Source organism: Abramis brama (genome assembly GCF_963993115.1).
Source record: "Abramis brama genome assembly, chromosome: 21".
Lineage (NCBI taxonomy): Eukaryota > Metazoa > Chordata > Actinopteri > Cypriniformes > Leuciscidae > Abramis > Abramis brama.
The window spans coordinates 20,102,772-20,124,088 of record NC_139983.1 but is presented as its reverse complement, the minus strand read 5'-3'; the positions used below and the strand labels follow the sequence as shown (position 1 = coordinate 20,124,088).

Here is a 21,317-nt window from a genome sequence, read left to right as displayed (position 1 = left end):
TTAAGTGCACAAGGTGCTTCTCATTTCTTATATGTGATTCCTCCCTTCCTAACTCCAACCCCCTTAGGATGCGAGGACAGGATGCAAGGAAAGAAAATGAGAATGGAAGAATTGAAGGAAAGCTTATTGGAACATTGAAATATTCTTGATCACTCACTTGTCCCTGTTTTTAAAGTTCAGTAATTTAAGAAATTCATAATAAATATTAATAAAGCAGGATGCCCTGTTGAAATATTTGAGATGTATGGTTTATTTAAATTTCAAATGTAAAAAATAGATTTTTTTAAATTATTGTGACAGATGTGAAGGGAAGGAGAATTTATACATGTGTCAGCTTTTTCGACAAGAAAGATTTCGCTGTAGGACCCTTGCATCCTTGCATCCTTATAGCTCCTCTGGAAGCTTCCTCACTCCTCATTCCTCATCAAGGTGCAACTAGAGAATTGATATGTCCTTCAAGAGGGCTTACTTTGATCGGTTTCCGAATCCCAGGCTGGAGGACGGAGGAACGAGGAAACAAGGAAGGATCCATTTGAATATTGAGAAGTACCCACAGTCTTGTACCTTTGTCTTTTTGTCAGATTTTCCAAATACCTTTTTTGTTTCAAATTAAAGTTTGCAATGCTAACACTGAATGCTTTAGTAAATCGGGCCCACATGGTACTGGACATATTACAAAAGAGTTGTGCACTAGCATTGAGAGAGCTCCAAACCCAGCACACACACAGCTCTGTGTTGTGGGTGTCTCCCGCTGTCTGTACAGATGTTCAACAGGCTGATATCAGTGAGCCCTGTGTGGATACAAAGCTACTCAAGTGCAGTGAGCCATACATTCCTCTAGTTGACCTTAATCCTAGGTGAACATTTTCAGAGGTGGACAGTAACAAAGTAAATTTACTTGAGTACTGTACTTAAGTACACCTTTTGAGTATCTGTACTTTACTTGAGTATTATTTTTTCTGGAAACTTTTTACTTTAACTTCACTACATTTGAAAGACAAATATCGTACTTTTTACTCCACTACAATTCTGTCAAGGTCCTCGAGTAGAAAGTAACATCAGTCAGTGGATGATTTTGGTTGCAGGGGTTGCATTTTGGTTGAAAATGAAAGTCGGGTTGACGTCAGAACCCTGCATCTGATTGACATCAGAACCCGACGTCAGATTGACGTTGGATATTGATTGAAAATAAAAGTTGGGTTGACGTCAGAACCCGACTGATGTTGGTTTCTGACGTCAACCCGATTTTCATTTTCAACCACAATACAACGTCTGTCCAACGTTGGAGATCAACGTAAATCTGACATTGGATTCTGACATAAACCTGATTTTCATTTTCAACGTTGGGTTTGGTCTTCTAAATGCGAATTTTGTCACTTTTTTGGAGCACACTAGCTTATAGATAACAGTAAGGCTAACATATTCATACTAAAAGCCAAAAAACTTTAAATAGGGCAATATTTGAGGGAACAGCCATTTGAGTGTCCGAAACCATTGTGGATGTTATTGAGTGACTTATTCAATCTCACATTCAATCCCACTACTGGAACTGTGATCTAGAAATAAATGTGATATTGATATACTGTAAGTGCAGGCATAGATTCAAAGGCATAAGGTACTGTAAGTATTACACACAACAATGCAACAATAATAAAACAATGCATTGACATTTACTTTTTACTTTTGATACTCAAGTACTTTTAAAAATGAGTACTTCTGTACTTTTACTTAAGTAAAAATAGGTCTTTACAACTTTTACTTGTAACGGAGTAATATTTGACCAGTAGTATCTGTACTTTCACTCAAGTAAGGAAGTTGTGTACTTCGTCCACCTCTGAAAATTTTCACCTAAATCAACATTATTTACTCACCTTTATGTTATTCTAAACCCATCCCATACTGATAATTTTTTTTTATTTTTTTTTGGAAGAATTATTGTGAAGTTCTTTCCAAAGAATCACATTTCTATGTGATCAGAACTGTCAAGCCCGGAAAACTATGAACTATTCTTGTATGTCAAGAGCCGCATGCAGAAATTTTCATTTCTGGGCGAACTATTCCCTTGATAATAGTCTGAATTATTTACATAATGTAACAGATTAAGCATGCATTATACTTGTGACACATATAAAAGAACCTCACCAAAAACAATGCCGTAGAACTTTCTGATCTACCACTGTGCTATGATATTAGCTGCAAACCTGTTAAGTGTAACAGCATCCATTAGCCTGGGTCCTGCAGTGGTTCTGGTAGAACAGGCAGCATCTGTGTGTGCTCAGACACATCCAAGAGGACATGGAGAGATTAGCAGTCTTTGCTCTGCCATGATTAGTGCTAACAGCCATGCAGCAGCACACAAGCCTAGCATCTGTTCCTTACAACAGCACTCCATTCAGCTTCAGCTGGATTCATTAAAAGGGGGTTTCTTCATCGTTTACTCTGGCCCGAGCATCAAAAGCTTTTCTGGAAGCCTGATTCAACTATGACAACTATGGCTTTCTGCAGACCATATCACTTGGTCATAACGTGATTTAAAGCCCTTCTCAGTGGGAGTGGATAAGAAAACAAATGGAGTCAAGGTATCTTTTCAAAGAGCATTTGGTGCAGTTTGAACCTGGTGATTGATATTAATTTTCCATTTGAAAGGATAAAAAAAAAACAGAGTGTCATATCAAACTGCTTTAAAAAAAAGAGCAGAACAGGATTATTGACATCCAGGGGCCCCAAACAGTGACATGTTTCCATCACAGTTTTACAGAATCACTAGTAAAATCATAATAATGGTTCTTAGACTCATCTCATCTTTTGATTAGTTTTATAGGTAGGGATGCGCTGATATTACAATTCCGATAATTATTTTCTTGCTATGACCAATAACTAATAAATGGCTGATATTAAAATTCTATCATTTTGATAAATAATTGGATTTTTTTTAATATTTGCTAAATATTACATATAAAAGTATGTGTTTTCATCTAAGTGAGCGTTAGATGATGGCAAAGTTAATCTAAATGAAAAAAAAGTTGTGTGAATATTTAAATATTCCATATGATCTGATAGACCAACAGACAGACAGAGATAGATAGATAAAATAAATATTGCCTATAACCAATACCAAAATATAATGTAGTCGAAGCTCTTTGTACATACAGAGAAAAAGTTCCTTGTTCTACACATTACAGTCTTGATGGAAGATATATCGTCAATTTACTTAATATCAAACATTATACTATATGAAATATCACAATATTTTTGATGAAACAGCTTTGTTGATTATAAAGACTATGCAGTTTCACACATCTGTTATGAACGTTGTTTCAGCTGGTTCTTCCTGCAACGACTGACGCAGCATTTTTTCAGAGTGGCTTTCTTACATTCTCAATTAAGACTCCAAGGAGGTTCCTCACTGCACCAAACTCATATCAGCTCAAACAGCTCCTCGGGGAGCTCATGCCACCCTCCCAGTGGCCACATGTTATGGAAGGCATAAAACTGTAAAGGCTAAAAACTTCTGCCTTTCATGTTCACAAATTAAATGTATGTTAATGGTAGATGCTTTCTTATCAAAGTGAAGCACAAGAAAGAAGTGCAAGTAGTTAAAAACACAGCTGGGAATTTTCACAACTTATTTAGTTGCGGCAATTAAGGTATTTCAGATCAAAAAACCTGCATCTTAATAATATATTAGTAAATTAAATTACCAACAATCTTTAAAAAAAAATACACCTTTCTATATAAATTAGACACAGAGATGTAAAAATGGCTGAATAATTATTTTCAATTTAGGCATCATATTATAATGTACATGAAAATTATCATTATGTTTTAGATTAGCTAAAGATGACATTTTGCAGTGTCATTAAATTATTAGCATTTAAAGACTGATTATAAACAGATACTATACTATTTGCTATATTTTACATAAAAAAATTCAACTAAAACTACTGTATACAAGTGCAGTACTTGGACAGAGTTATCATATCACGGAATATCATGTACACAGCAGTGAGAAAATTGCAGTGCTGTTAGAGGAATTTGGCAGACCCATAAGTAGGCTATTTTAGTAGGTCAGTAAGTTCAACTTGAAAATTTAAGCCTGCTTTTAACTGTCATTGTCTGATTAGTGTTCTGAAATGTAACCAGAGCACAGCAAATCCATCATTCCTGTTTTTGACAGAGAAGGAGATTAGAGGAGAGGTGGGATGCGTCACAAAATTAGTGGTTTTTAAATTACAAATGCTACGTGCTGAATTGCCTTTTGCAGATGAAAAAAAACAACAAGAAAACAAGTTTTCTCTCAGTGCAAGAACTTCCTTAAGTTGTGACACGTTTATCTCCAACAGAGCTGAAAGCAGTGAGATATTTTTCCCCCTCATTTGAAGGGACATGGAGGAGAAGCGTGTCAGATTATATCAACATCCTATTGTGCCTGTTAACAGTACAAACTTTTCCCTAGAGTCACACAACCATCTTAGAAGACAGAACGGGCCACAGCCGGGTCACACACACATCAATAAAATCAGCATCTGAAAAGAGGTCAAAATAAGCTTGATTTGATAATCAGAAATGACTTCAACCCACCCGCATCCATGACACCGTCAACCGTTAGCTGAAACATTATCTGAACTGAAGCATTTCTGAACAGCTCAGGCTGATTTATTGGCATAATCAGCAGTGTTACAAATGACACATGCACTAAACTAAAGAGTTAATCACTCTATCATGCATTCCCGAGGATCTAACATGATCTATTTGGCCCTTGCAAGGTCAACAGAAAGCTGTCATCCGCAGAGCCCCAGAGCCCTAATAAATGTCTCAATTTATCAGTCTTCAGCGTAACTGTGTGGGTGTGTATGTGCTCTCTGGAAGGCTGCAAGCTGCTGCTTCTCTGCGTCCGTTAGTATTTGCCTGTTTCATAAACATGGCCATGTGGCTCTCGCTGTGCTGCTGCTGCCCCACGCGGCAAACCACTCAGCCTCTTATTTCCCAGCATGCATCTGGCAGCCGTCACAAACTATTTCAGTGAGGGGGGCTCGGAGTGAGATGCCAGAATGCGAGCCAACTTGCTTGTCCTCCTGACTTTCACAAGGAGATACATTTATATATTTATGCTGTTAAACTCTTAGCACACAAATACATAACACTGGTTCAAAAGTGTCTGTGTGTGACGATAATAACTGGGATGAGGAAGATGACTTCTCAGATGAAGACGAATTTGTAAACTGTCATAGCGTGCCTGGATTAAGAAAGAGACAGCAGTTCTCAATAATTGTAATAAAAATTAAAATAAAACATTTCATGTTTATGTGCACAGAAAAGGTTCTCACACAAAATTTATATTAGAGCAGGAGTGTATACACATAAATCACACATAAATGTATTGATAATACACAACACGCACATAGATTTATTCAAATGTTGATTAACCCGAATTATTCTAAATGATGGAGCACGCGGCTGCGGTTAATTTGCATAATACATGGCCAAATTCTTCTATATCTGCCCATAAGGGCTTTCAGCATAACCTGTACAGTCATTCATCACTCTTAAAAGAAAATCTTTACACTCGTGCCCCAACGAACACTCTTTACATAGGCCTGGAGTACAAGTGAGCGCTGTCCCATCCCAGATTGAGCTGTAAAGGACATCATTTTTGAAAAAAGATATACTGTAGAGTCACTAAATTATTCAGTTTTTAAAAATAATAATATGTCATTATAATAGCATTTATTTCTGCTTAATACATTCAATTCAATTGTTTGCAGTTTTAGTTGGCTGGCTCTAAATTTTAGGGGTTGATAAGAGGTAAGATCAAAAGTCTCACTCTCACCAATGCTAAATACAGTAAAAATATATATATATATAATAATAATAATAATAATAAAAAGTAATATTGTGAAATAATATTACAAATAAAATTTCTTCAAGATTTATTTATTGAGTAGAAAGCAAAACACCTTATATACTGTATATATTCAAATCCCTTCAAAATAAAGTGCAAGTTATAGGGAAAACTTAATAAAGTACAACTTAAATGTTAAGTAAAGTGCAAACTTACAGATGAGTCATGATTCTGACAGCATTCGCACAAGGTCTTCCGCAAAAATACACCGCAAAAACATGCACATTTAGTGAATGAGACCCAGTGAGAGTAAATCTATCGTAGCTGTTGAGGCATGTGTTGTCTCTGAAAAACAAATCAGAACAGAATCAAATTTTAGATGCCCTGAGACAGATGACATGCGAGAACAGAATAATTATTCATGAGAGTAACTGCCTTGGGAAAAGTGGTAATTACAGAGAAAGACCAAAATATCCCCCAATGTGTGGGAAAACTACGTAAATATTTAAACAAAATAGATTTGTCAGTTTGACTAATTTAAAAAAAGGACTATACCTCAGTTTAGTTGGGCTCCTGCAGCCTTTATTGGGTGAAGGATATGTGTGGTGTCTGTCAGGAGTTAGTAAACAGCAATAAAGCACAAGAGACAGGAGTAGCAAACTTCATCCATCTTGTTTACTCATTTCACTCCACGCATCTAACACCACACAATAGCCTACTTCAAAATAGTAGTCAAAAATGTACAATTCACTTACGAATACAACATTTTCCCATTTTTTAAAGGGGAAGTATAATGCTATTTCATGCATTATGACTTATTGAAAATTTTAAAGAGCCAAATACACTCCTTCAGGATTCGTATAAGTTTTGGAAAGTTTTTTTTCGAGTATGGCCCTGTATGACGTCATAAAGGGTGGAATTCCTTGTTTGGGCACTTCCCCTGGAAGAGCACATGCACACATCAACCAGAACAGGAGCAAGAGTCACTAGAATGAATGAATGAATGAATGAATGAATGAATGAATGAATGAATGAATGAATGAATGAATCAATGAATGAATAAATGAGGCATTTATATATATCGCTTTCATATGTACTACTGTATACCCAAAGCGCTGTACAATCATGTCAGGGGATCTCTCCTCAACCACCACCAGTGTGCAGCATCCACTTGGATGATGCGACGGCAGCCACAGTACAACGGCGCCAGTGCCCTCACCTCACACCAGATTTAGGTGGAGAGGAGAGAGAGTGTTAGAGCCGAACGTGCTTCGTTCGGGTTACGGAAGCCGTCGGCAGCGCTGTCCTTTTGTTTTTAGACCACGAAATCAGTGTGTTTTTGGTTGTGAGGGAAAGATAACCTTGTTCGGCTTCCCAAAGAACCCAGCATTAGGGGAACAGTGGATACAGTTAGTTTTTCCAGGGCAGCAATGGAGTTGTGCAAGTGTGCAAGTGTGGATTTGCAGATCATTTGAAACTGAAAGATGGAGCGATAAAAGGTCACGGTCATGAGTAAGAATTGCAGGCGGTAAGTAACGTCAAATGTCTGTGTTTTGTTGGCAATTGTGTGCATATAATGTAAACTAACAACACGAACGTATAGTGAATCAAAAGTTATCCAGGGATAGTGTGTGACTCTTTAGCTCCGCCCACAGCACGCCTCCAGGAGCTCGGCTGTTTTCGGAAAGAATCGGTACAGAGTATCTGTCTTTAAAAAATCTGATAAAACTAATGTGTAGTGAGTAGTGTTCTCAGCTGGAGTTGTTGGTGTGCATGAAAATGCAGTGAGATGGAAAGCATTCCATGTCTTTCCATCACTAAGAATGCATGTACCCACACTCAGTCTTTTGGCAACCCGGGAAAAGATCAGTAAACTATCGGTGTCACTTAGGCTGCATTTACACTGCAGGTCTTGATGCCCAATTCCGATTTGCTGACTATATCTGATTTTTTTGACGACCCGCTTACATCATCTTTTAAAAGTGACCCGTATCCGATATTTGCATTTACACTATACACTGCCAAAACAACCAAATGTAGACCTTCTGGCCCGGAAAATTAAGTAAAACAGCTCGATATGCAATGGATGCAGAAGCAGACAAAATTATTATAGTGATGCGCGGATCGCGGTTATATCCGCGGGGGCTCTGCAGATAATCCGCGGATCGGGCGGGTCAAGTAGGCTAATAAAAATAACATTCTGATTAATTTCGGGTGGGTCGCGAAAATATTAACTACATTCTCTAAAATATGAGCATGTTCCATTCCAGTTTAAGTTTCAAGGGAGTAAAGCCTGTTTATGCCATTACGAAAATGAAATTCTGTCAAATAAATTCTGTTTTAAAGAAATGTTAATTTAAAAGCAGCGCTCATTCATTGTATTAGATGCGCGCATCAACCGTCACCTCGAGTCCGCTGTTGAAGGATGATCATCCATTTATCCTCACGCGTAACAACACATAAGAATAATAACTTTGACCATCGGGTGCGGATACTTAAATCAAAGAAAATTATTGGTGCGGGTGGATGATTTGTTTTTGGCTGCGGATTCGGGTGACGTTGGAGCTCATCCGCGCATCTCTAATTATGCAGTTTTGCTTTCTGCACTATTTTCAATGGTCAGCAAAACATTGCTCTCGTAAGGTGTAGAAAAAATGACTCCACTGTGTTGAACCTTCGACCTCCATCGCCTTAATGACGTACGACTCGCATTTACTGGGGAATATCCGATTTGTCTGCTTACATGGCACACGCAAATGCACGTATCCGATTCATATCCGATTTATTACCACATATGAATGAGGCCTGAATCCGATCTGAGAAAATCGGAATCCATGCGTTTTTTTCCTGCTTACACGTTCACCGGTCATATCCGATCTGTGCCACATGAGAGGAAAAAATCGGAATTGGGTCACTTGAACCATGCAGTGTAAATGGGGCCTTAGGAACATGCAACAGTTTCCATACCCTCACTTTATCCCCCTCATGGAAACAAAGAGTGCGAGCAGTGCGCTTGGCATCGGTGTATTTGTTCATTTTGTGTTGCAGCTGCGTAACCCTTCGGCAAACAGTCGTGTCAGTTGGCGGGTGCACAGGAGCAGATGGCAAAATAGTCAGCCTTGTGCACATTTGCCTGCCATACAGGAGCTGAAAGGGTGAAGTACCAGTTGCAGCATGTGGAGTGGCACAGTACACCTGCAAAACTTTGTTGCCACAGGTTTCCATGGCTTTTGTTGCTGGATGGCCATTTGGACAGTGTGCTTGAGCACAGAGTTGAACCTCTCTACAGCACCATTAGATGTAGGGTAGTAAAGAGAGGAATGTACAACATCAAGAACCTGAGTATCCATCACTGGCCTCCGATAGAGATCACAAAGGCGTTGTTTGGTTCTCACCTCTCCCTGATGTGAAATCAGCCATGAGCCTCGGACGATAAAGTTGTCCTTCGCAGACAGTTCTAATCGCAGTTTATAGTATGGCAACATCTCAACGTCCAGTCCCTTGGGTGAAGGAGGCCAACCATTAGAAATCTGTGTACGAAGTTTGGTTAGAGCAGGACAAGAAGCACATGCAGCATCAGCAGAAGACAGAGAATTACAGGCAGCAGATAGAAAAGCAACAAACTCCTCATCAACAGGAACTGGAGCTACAGCATTATCTGCAGGAGAAGCAGGTAAGGGCAAACCTGACGGATAAACAGCAGGTGCATTTTAAATCGCCTTTGAAGATCCTCCACTGAAACAGTATGACTTAAGAACAGCAGGTTGGTTTGTTGGAAGTGACACTTGTCTTCATTGAGCTGCAAGCCAGCAGCTTTTAGTCGTAGTAAGACCGCTTGAAGTGCTGTTTCATGCATGATATGTCATGTCAGAGGATGATAATGTCGTCCAGGTAATTTTCAACCCCTGACAAGCCAGTCAGGATGATGGTCATCATCTTCTGAAATGCCGCAGGCAATGAAGCAGAGAGAATGAATCTGTAAGGAACACGGAAAAATGGAACAGTCCGCCATGAGTAATAGAGGCTGTGAGGTCACGTGAGGTCAGTGCACTGAAAGATTGGCAGAGGAGAAGCAAGCACAGGAAGAATATTAGGAGACAGGACTTGATTGTTTTCAGTCCTCACATGTAGTGCAGATATTAGATCCCTCCCCATGAGTCGTGTCCATTTGTCCACGAAGAAGAACATCGCAGGAACTTAGTGGTCATGTAGGGAAACGTTCGCTGACAAACATCCAGCCATTGGAATTTGGGTTTTTGAATAGATCACAAGCATTTGCAGATTCAAGCGGTAGCAGATTCAATCTGGCTTGCTATCGTAACAGCTCTGTCCAGTGTGAGATCAGTTTCTAGTAAAAGTCTTTCACGTATTAGTGGACTAAGCGCATTCTCTACTAACTGATTGCAAATCATTTCATCAGTACTGGCAGCGAACTCACATGAAACAACAAGCTCTCGCAAAGCAACAGCGTGCTGTAAAACGGTCTCATGAGGCGCATGAAATCGGTTATGGAAGGTGGAAAAAACTAAAAACTATACTAACGGTTACGTCCTGTGATGTATTTTGTACTGTTTTGTGGGCAGTCATGTGTTTTTGTTTTTCTCTGTTATGTTTTCTTTTTCTTTTCTCTTCTATGCTGCTGCTCTAACCGGAGCTGATTATTAGCTTTTGTTAGTATGTTAGCTTTTGGCAAGGAGTAGGAATTCAATGCATCCTTATACGTTGTACCCATGTTAGGCAATGAGTAGAAAATCTGTTGTCTCTGTGCCAAGGCAGAAAAGCAGTACAGCTCACCATCTTTCGTCCAGCCATGCATGTCCTTTAGCATCAATAACCCGTAGATAATTTTCAAATATTTTCAAATAAATGAAATGGCATAGCAGGCTCACCAGGACAAAGCAGGTTAGCAACAGTTATCTTCGTGACCAAAAAATGCCTAATCCTCGCTGCCAATTTGCAATATCTGTCAGAAGTTAATAAGCAGCAAAAAGCACACGAGACAGGAGTAGCGAGCTTCATCCATCTTGTTTACTCATTTCACTTCCGTTCTCCACACATCACTTCAAAATAGTAGTCAACAATGTGCGATTCACTTATGAACACAATAATATGATTGTCTGCAAAACTGTGTGGGACAATTTTCTTTCTTGCTCTGAAGCATGTCAAATAACTATTTTCTTGCTACCTGAGTTTACACTGACAGAAGAGAAATTGTATTACAGCCAGACTCTAAATTTGACAAAGAACATTTCCAGGAAAAACTATGAGAGGGAGATGGCATTTACCTTATTCTTACTCTTGAGATGTCAAACAGCAATCTTTCGTGCCTGAACACTTCAGTATACTGGAGGAAGTGTATATTACTGTGGTCTAAAATGCAGCTCATGTTCCAATATGGCTAGGGTCAGATTACCAGTATATGGCCAAGACCATTACAGCCACATCGATTGCTGTGACAGTGCTTCTATTGATATGGTGTTTTACTCCACTTTCAATATGTCTCACAAGTTTTATATATTATCAGCCAGTGTCTGTGTGTTAAAGATCGTTTGGAGTCCTTTGGGGCCATGAAAAATTTGTATCTACTGTAAATAGATTTTCAACTAACAATTGCGTGGTGTCTCTTAATAGAACATATGTTAGGGCCTCCACCATTAAATATATTGTATCGGTTACACTTTATTTTAAAGTGTCTGTGTTACAGTAAAATTATACATTTAAGTACTGAGTAATTATACGTAATTAACTATATGTACTTATTTTAGGGTTAGGATTAGGGTTTGGTTAAAGGTTAGTTGCATATGATTATGCATAAGATATTATTATTACTACAGCTACTACATGTAACGTGTAATAAGATGTGTAAAGTGTTACCATTATATCCATCGGTATGCCCAAATACTCTGTGCTATTAATGGACTCCAGATCATTTTAAAAACGGTCTTTAGTGAACTGTAATTACAACAATTTAAGTGTAGCATTCTAAGCCAGCGGGCTAACGGTCAGATAATTGGTATATTATCAACTCGTTAAGCTCAGAGCTTGTTAAACCCCATGAAATCGATTGACAAGCACAGATTTCCTTAATTTGTTGATGTATTTCCTATTGAAACAAGAAGTTGGGATGATACATCAAAGGAGAGGTATTTTCATAATAGAAATTAAGAATAAAAATACTAGAATTAAAATGCCATTCTGAATTGAACTGAGAAATCTTTTTAAATTCCAATACAATTCCTGAATTAGAATTTAATATAAACTAGGGATGCACAGATGTATCGACCAATAATCAGTATCAGAAAGATACAGTACAACTTACAAAAATATCTCTCATGTTATCACTCAATCAGTGTTTCAAGTCATGAAAAGACATCAATAAAACAGCTTGGGTACATGTCACTTAATGTTACATTTACCTCAAGAAAGTTATCAAGTGTTTAAAGTTTGTTAGTTAATTAACTATAAAAAAAACACTAGAGAGATTATTAACGTTATTTACAAATGAATCAATATTGAATCAAATTGTGTGTAATACCGTAAACCGTAATATTTTCAGAAATTGTTATCGTCTAAAGCGCAAGCATTGCGAATTCAATAGCTAATGGTAAAATAGCATTCAAAAAATTTAATAAAAAATAATTCATACAGCACAAAAGCAAGATATTACAACCAAAATATCTGTATAGATTAGTAGATATCTTTCTGAATAATTGTATATTGCATCTTCTCAGAAATTTAGTATCAGTGCATCCTTAATTTTAACTGAGGTAGCAAAAAGGACTGGAATTTGAATGTAAGGAAGTAGAATGGAAATGAAAACTTCCAAAATCTTTAAAATTTGAAATAAAAAATCTCATTTTTAATAAGAAAAGCAAAGTTTATCAGGACTAACCTTGAATGTTGGCTTTAAAATGTTTTGTTTTAATGGATGGATGGATGGATGATAAACAGATGCTGTGTGTGCTGGATGTGTGACCAATATTATTTGGTCTTCTTTCCTGGAACAGAAATATTGTACATTTTACACTAGTACATAGATGGCCAAAAAGCTAGACTAAAAATGGATTAAAAGGCTCTTTAGCATCAGCTGAAATACATCACAATGTATTATGCTTGCTTGTTTTAATGACTGAAAGGATTTCAGAGGATAAAAAGCAGTCACCTATGTGCTTTATCTATTTATACAATTACAACAGCAGCATATAATAACGAGTCGTGAGAGAGAGAGAAAAACTCAAAATAATAAGAGCTCTTACCCAGATTCATTTGAGAGTCGAAAAAGCACTCCGAATACATCAGAATATATATATCACAGCATGTTAAGTTCAGTGATTTTCCGGCAGCCGTGCTTCTGTCATGAACAAACAAAATGTAGGGCAAATAAGCCCCCAAATCCATACTGATTCTGAAGTTCTGCTTATGGCATTTTTGCTACATTCAACAAAGTAACTTCCTCTAAACTACACTGCATGCCCTCGTCAATGCCCCATCATGCTTTACTCTCTGGGTGCTGTCTGGTGGATTCACAGTGTGCCAGTGAGAGGGTGAAGAGAGTGTGGGGGGGCGTATAAGTGCCAGAGAATATCCCTCTGGTCCTCAGGGTGGGCAGCAATGAGAGTCTGAAAAATAAAACAGTAGAGGCCAAAGCCATCTATCATGTTTTATGAACTAAAGTCACTGTTTTCTAATGGCATAGTTATTATGTTTCTTTTGTCGACTCGAGATACAATCATTTAAATGGCAACTGCCATGAAAACTTGATTCCAAACACATTTCATTTGTTTGACATATTTTCTTCGACAGGATTACATTTATTCAAACATGCGCTACCGTTCAAAGGTTAGGGGGAGTTAATATTTGTTAATGTTTTTGAAAGTCTCTAATACTCTCTAATACCAAACAAGGATCCATTTATTTGTATAAAAATGTATAATGGCAAAGCTGAATTTTCAGCATCATTACTCCAGTCTTCAGTGTCACATGATCCTTCAGAAATCATTCTAATATGCTGATTTGCTGCTCAAGAAACATTTATTATTGTTATCAATGGTGAAAATAGTAAAGCTGCTTAATATTTTTTGGAAACCGTGAAATAAGATTCTTTGAGGAATAGAAAGTTCATACGAACAGCATTTATTTGAACTAGAAATCTTTTCTAACAATGAAAAAAAAAAAAAAAAAATGGATCAATTTAATGTAACTTTGCCGCTACAATTAATTAAAAAAAACTATTGACCCCAAACTTTTGAATTATAGTAAATATTAAATAACTATGTCTATGTCAAATGCATTATATTTAACTTATGATTAAGTGCATACACTGTATGTATCATATTTACAATTTTAGCGATATGCTCTTCACTGAAGTTTGAAAGCTTTTTAAAAAAAATACCAACATTTGTCTAAAAACGGCCCATTGAGACTTACGACTCGTTTAGATGGAGCGCATCACATATTATCTATTACTATTTTTTACTTTATATAACCTGCATTCATCGTGGTATTACATAATCAGGAACATCCTGCTAGTTTAAAATGTATTTTACTTTCTATTTAATCTTTTCTTTCCAGGTGAAAAGATATGCGAGGTCGTGTCAAAGTGTTTTCAAGCTAATGCTAATGCTAATGCTACAGGGTGAATGAGAGATTTTCCTGCATCATTAGTCGCCCCGTAGGACCGAGAGATTATACACAGAAAAACAAGCTCCTGTCTCTGCACACACACACACACACACACCCACCCACACACATCTCTCTCTCTCTTCTCCAATGCGCGCAAGGATGTGTGACTTTCCCACCCACTCTTTCGTTCTGTCTCTCTGTCACCTCCTCTTCTCTCTGCATGGAAGAGAAAGAGTTTGGCTTGCAGCATCTCTCAGATGCACATACAGCACATGCTGATACACACACACATGCATCTAGAGAAACACACTCCTCTGCCCCGTTCATGCACACACCCACACACCAGTATGCGGTAAGTCCTAAGAAGTAGCATCGCGGCTCGGCACGTATGCAGAACCATGCGAGAATCGCAGACTCTGCTGCCTAGCTACATCTCCATGGCAACAAGAGCAGCACAGCCCTGTGTAGCACCGTCAAATAACAGGAATGTAATCTTCGCTAGAGAGAGAGAGTAAGAGAAAGTAAGATTTAAAAAACACTGAGATGTGTTTTTACATTTCTGAGAGGAACAGGACTGATTACCCGATTCCTCTCATCTCTGAGTCATTGTGGGGGACAGACCTGTCCTAACCTATCCCCTCTTCCTTTCTTTTGCGCGCGCTTTCAAGCCCTCTCTTTCTTTTTCTCACGCTATTCACAGTTTAACTCACTTTCTCGCAGCACAGTTACAGTAGAGTGACGTCCTTGAGGAGGCAGATTCCATCAATTCTAAGAGTGTTTTTAAACGGAGCCTCGAAAAGAGCTTTCTCAGATAACATTCTGTTCCCACAGCTCTCGTGTGCGTCAGAACTTCGACTCATCACCTGCTTTTGGTCAAAGTCTCTTCCTCCTCTCACCATTTCTGCAGAAGAAGTCTGCGGGAGTCTGAGCGTGTTTGAGCGTATTTCTTTTACACCATCAAAGCGTCCTGCTGTGCTTCTGTTGTCTTAGACGCTTGATTTTAAAGGGATAGTTCAGCCAAAAATGAAAATTCTGTCATCATTTACTCACCCTCATGTCATTCCAAACCTGTTTGACTTTCTTTTTTTTCTGTGGAGCTTAAAAGGAAAAATGTTGATGAATGTACTTGCCACTCATTGCTATGAAAGTGAATGGGGAATTGAGCCGCTGAGTTCCAAAATGGCAAAAAAAAAAGTACCATAAAGTTTAATAAAGAGACTAATTCTAACTTTATTTTAATTCTGTACAATTAAATGTAATTATTCAAGGGATGCACAAATATTACAATTCTGGTCAAAACCAATAAGCCAATTCTTATTTTCATGCTATGGCTGATAAATGATAAATGAATGATATTAAAACTTTATTTTGTCTAAATGAATTAAAAATAAAACATTAAAACTAAACTAAACCGTCAATTTAGCCATTCCAACATTATACTGTACAGTATGAAAAATGTACATTCATTTAGAGATGTGTGACACATCACTGAGAGTGAGACACACTTATCCATTAATAATGATGTGCTTGAGGACACTGGGATGTGACAGGGAAGTGTGTGTGTGTGTGTGTGTGTGTGTGTGTGTGTGTGTGTGTGTGTGTGTGTGTGTGTGTGCTTGTTTAACCTACATTGTGGTGGTAGATTTACTATTTAACACAAGGAAAACCTGAAATCACCTACATTGTGGCGGCCAGCCAATGGTACCCATGACGGAAATGGATTAATAAACATATTAAATCATGCTTATTTGAAAATGTACAAATGGTGAAAGTTTTCTGTGATGAGTAGGTTTAGGGGATAGAATATACAGTTTGTACAGTATAAAAATCATTATGTCTATGGAATGTCCCCATAAAACACGGAAACCCAACGTGTGTGTGGGTGTGTGCGTGTATGTGTACTAATACAATTTTGTATACAAGGTCTGCTAATAGCCATTAGGTACTAAATACACAACTAAATATATATTGTAATGTATACTAAATACATTGGTAACATCAAAACAGTGTGTGGAAGTGGTGTATTTAAATCGTGAGACCAAAATATTTCAATACACATACCAGTGCAAAAAAAATATATATATATACTTTTTCCTAATCAGTATATTTTTGTATTGTTTTCCAGTAAAAATAACTAGCTAAACATCTTTAAAATAAGATAAAACTGTTTAAAAAATATGACAATTCATGTAAGAAAATTGTACTTGGATGATACTTGTTTTCAAAGATTATTAGAATAATAATTTTATTAATATATTTAAGTATATTTTTCTTACTTGTTTTAGCTCACTAAATGCAGAAACCAAAACCCCCCAAAAAAGAAAATAATAATTAAATAATAAATAATTGTAAAGAGTAGGCTAATTTTAAAATGTAAGATAATAAAAAATGTAAAGAATACAATTTTAAATAAAGTAAGTTTGTAGTACTGTATGTGTAGTAAGTAAGTACTGGAAAACAACACAAAGAAAATTTCATACCCTATTTTAGGAGGTTCTTTTGCTTTTGTTGGCTTTAAAGGCCTTTGGTAAAAGTGATATGGAACTGTTATACGGTCAAGACCTGCCTACTTTAGCTGTGCGTTTCCTTAAAAATAATTGCACACCTTAAAACATTTGTCAACCAATCAGATTCAAGCATTCAACAGCCCCATATTATAATAATCTATAATCACTATAAACACACACACACACACTGCAGTTCAGAGTAATCCAGGAATGAAAACATTGATCTGTCTTTGCCACTTGATCAAATATATGACAACTCTCACTGAAGCAAGTTTGAATTCCCCAGTCCTCATATCTATGTTTGAGTGACAAGACTACAGAGAATACAGAGCGTGTATATGTGTGTGTGTGGGTGCGTGCGTGAGTGTGTGTGACACCTAAAGAGAGAGGAGAGGAGGGGGAATGCACTGCAGGAGCAAGTGTTTAGACCTGCAGTGATTCCTCTTTCATTCCCTCTCTGTCTCTCTGCTGATATATATGCTAGGACATTGACAGAAAGTGCAGTAAATTCTCTGAGGGCAATAGCCAGGAGCACACATACACACACACACACACAAACAGGCACACACACATACAATAAAAGTCCCGTTTGAGTGAGGGTCATCTCTGGTTATTAGCATAGATCCACTTAATGTGTCAGTAATGGGAGAAAAAGACTGGCTCATGAAATATCTCTCTTATTTTATACAAACTTACACAGATAAACTCAAAGATGTGCTTCCCTGAGTCCGTTCACCCACACACATGGATGATGTCTTGCAGCCAGTATATTATGAATAAACTCCTCACCCACGGCTCAGAGTCTGTTACGTGACCCTGTAGAGGACGCCCCTCTTTCACGAGCAAAAACTGCTTATATAAAGTCACCAAACCCACTCCCAGAATGCCCCAGAATAGGCTCACGAGTCGAAAAGCATCAGAATTTCCCATTCAAGACTGGCAGAAAGTGCAAGTATTCTACACTCAGACCAAAAGGGGTATGACAGGAACCTGTGGGAACAAAAAAAAGAAGCACTTCCTGCTGAAATAAATGTCATTCACACCACAAGTCCCGTTTCTGAACATCTAGCGTCCCAAACAAGCTGCCCACCAACCCTACAAGTCCCGAACCTGTTCCAAATGATTATCTCTTCTGAGCAAGCGCAAGTGTTTCGGAGCTCCTGGTTTCTGACCGTGAGATTAGATGAAGGGACTCGCGTCTGCCTACCTGTCAGGTGACGAACGAGTCCGTTTGGCTGTGTTCAACTCGATCACAGACAGGCACACGGTCATGGGTGTGGAGAGCTCTCACTCTTTCTGTTTGACTCACTGCAGTACGCTTGGCTCTTCTGTCACACACATAGTGTCGTCCTTTCCCCTCGATCCGTCCTCTTTCATTCAGGCACTCCAAGCATGATTTTAAAAAAATGTGAAGAAAAATAAAAAAAAAGGCAGGGAGGATGCAATGCCCTCCACGGAGAAGTAGCAGTTGGCTGAGCGAAGCGCTCTCTACTGCAGCACCACGCAGGATACACACACACACACACACACACACACACACACACACACTCCACACACGCTCTGACTGATCTACTGAAACACAGCCACAATGAAAACCTGGAGATGGAGTCTAGGAATGGTGGCCAGAATCTTGAATCTTAATTAATCTCGTTTAATTTGATTTGGTTCCTTCCCCTCACATCTTTCTCTCTCTTAGAAAGCTCTATAATTTTATGCCCACTCAAGACATGTCTCACTCTTTCTTTTTGTTCTTAAATGTGACCGTCCCCTCTGAAAGCAAACCACAAGTGACATTGCTTCCATCCTAGTCCAAACATGGGCAACTTCCTAAAGTCGAGTGTCATGATAACATTCGGAAAGGGGGCGTTTTGAGGGAAGAGAGAAAGAGTTGGAGCCTGTATCTGTGCCACTGAACATGAAAGAAAAACAGCTGAACGGAGACAGGCATTTAGACCAGATTTGGTGTCCAAGGGGGCAGTTTACAGTAGTGCGGCCAGAGCCATGAAGATGACATGAATTCATAAATTCATTATGGCTCAGCCAATACAAATGATTAAGCAATGAATCACAATTGTATTTCTCGGCATTGATACTTTAGAAGAGACAATTGATTTTTTCATTTATTAATGTGTGTATTCACGTTTTCTATGGCTCAGTGAATGAAGATGCAGGCTGTCGAAATGAATGAAAGATTTGAAATGTAATTTAAATTGTGAAAGAAACAGTTTTCAAGTTTTGAACATTTTCTTTAAAAAGAAACACCATGGCAAGAAATATTTTACATTCTATTTCATGGCCGGTAACAAAAAATTGTGCCATTTAATTTGTGACATTGATCCATTGTACAAACAGTCAGATGTTCTTGCTTATATTGAGGCACAAGAACATTTTTATAAAATTATACTAGTTAAACTATTATTTCAGTACCAGCTTGTATCATTAAGCTGATAATTATTTTCATGTTATGGCCGATAAATTCTTGATATTAAATTCTTTATTATTCTGTCTAAATAAATTTCAAAGAAAACACAAATGAAATTCTAAATTTTTGTGTTCATATTTTAAAAAATTCAAAAAATAAAGTGAATTTAGATATCACAATATTATAATATACAGTATGAAAAATAGATAGATTTGCTAGAGATTACATTTAACAGTGTTATTAAACTATTAGTGTTTTTAAAGATTAACTTTAAGTGAGCATTAGATGATGGCAAAATAATCAAAATGGAAAAATATGGAAAATTAGCATGTAAAATGTATCAAATATATTTATTTAAAAAAAAAAAATCACCTGATAGCCAATCATGGCCCCAATTTATCGTGCATCACTAACTTTGTGGAGGTCGATTAAATGATAATAGGTGACATACCAGATATATACAGATTCCGAGCTTTTCACTCAGTGTCACTCATCATTATCATGATGATAATATAAATATTAATGCAAAACAATGAATATTCATTTAAAAATAGAGGGATATGGTTAGGACTAAATTGTTAGGAATGTTGTTCCAGGATCAACAAAATATGTTGACCCAGGAAAGCATCTAACTCTATGGACGTGCCCCACACACACACACACACATTCCTCAAGGCTTCCTTTCATGATTAAAATTGAGTGACAATTAAAGTGACTGACGTCCTGCCAATCCAGGCATGTGCTCGGGCCAAGAGACCAGCGTGTGCTGTTAACATGCAAATGTAGCGACCCAGGCCATATTTACAATCTGAATCTGCACTCTCTGCAGGCTTGACTTAGCACACTGATCCAAACTCATCCTGGGACTATAAATTATAACAGGAGGAAAAGCAGTAGATTATTTTGAGTATGTAGTGCATTTCAGAAATCAGAAAGATGACCTGAGTCACTAGCAGACTTACTGATTAAACATCTAAATACATCAATGATAACATTGTAATCATTGCTCTCTATCAGCTTCTTTGTTTATTCAATACGCATTGAAATATGTATTTAGAGCATCAACACTCATTAATAGTAAGGAGTTGTTGGACTCTATGTCAGGAGGTAGATAACAAGACCTCTACAGTTTTCACTACCATTGAAAGTGACTGAATTGTATCACTGCATTAAGTTGAACTCAATGTAACTTTTTGCTCATTAGAGTTCAGGTAGAAAAGGAGAGCTGTTTGGTAGACCAGTGTTAGTAGAGGAGAGGTAGAGGACAGTTAGTAAAAACAATTGTCATTAGAAAAGCATTAGTAGAAGAGTGATAAGATAGTGTCTTACCAATTGTTCAGCTGATTTTTAATCTTAAAAACATTCACATAATTGTTTATTAATCAAATGGTGTTGGTGCACGCAACTGTGTCTGTCAGCGGGTGAGCATTAACAACCCTGCCAACTCAATTCCCTGCTGAGTTAATGGCCCTCCCAATTCTGTTCACAGACTCTGAGAACAACCAACCAGTTCTGTGCGCAATTCAGAAGTGGATTGAGAATTTTTTTATGTTTTAATTCAATTCCTGAATCTGAATTGTATTTGAATTGGCATAGCAAATCAGAACCAGAATAGAAACACAAACTTAAATTTAAAGGAGTAGAATAAGTGTAATTTTTAATAAGAAAAAGGAAAGTTTGTCGACAAACTTTGTATACTGGCTAGAAAGTCTTGTTTGAAAGTTTTGGTTTGAAAGTTTACTTATAGAACGACAGGCAAGTTTATTACGAACATTTAAAGGGGTACTTTACCACTGGAAAATGGGCTTTCAAAAAAACATGGCTGCCTATACAGTAAAAAGATGGGACATTTTTTTAAATCGGTGCTACCTGACTAGAAAAAACAGAGAAAAAAGGCTGTTGTTTTCCTTTTTGCCAAATAGGA

At 37.6% G+C, this 21,317-nt stretch overlaps 1 protein-coding gene across 1 annotated transcript in view; it reads right to left on the bottom strand.

Moving 5' to 3' along the window:
* The window catches only part of dlgap2a (discs, large homolog-associated protein 2a), a 115,965-nt gene extending 97,550 nt beyond the window's left edge, over nucleotides 1-18,415 (bottom strand). The window contains exon 1 of the mRNA XM_084097709.1: nucleotides 18,179-18,415. The gene's annotated coding sequence lies outside the window, so the exon portion shown is untranslated. The remainder of the gene's footprint in view (nucleotides 1-18,178) is intronic.
* Nucleotides 18,416-21,317: the final 2,902 nt, after the last annotated feature.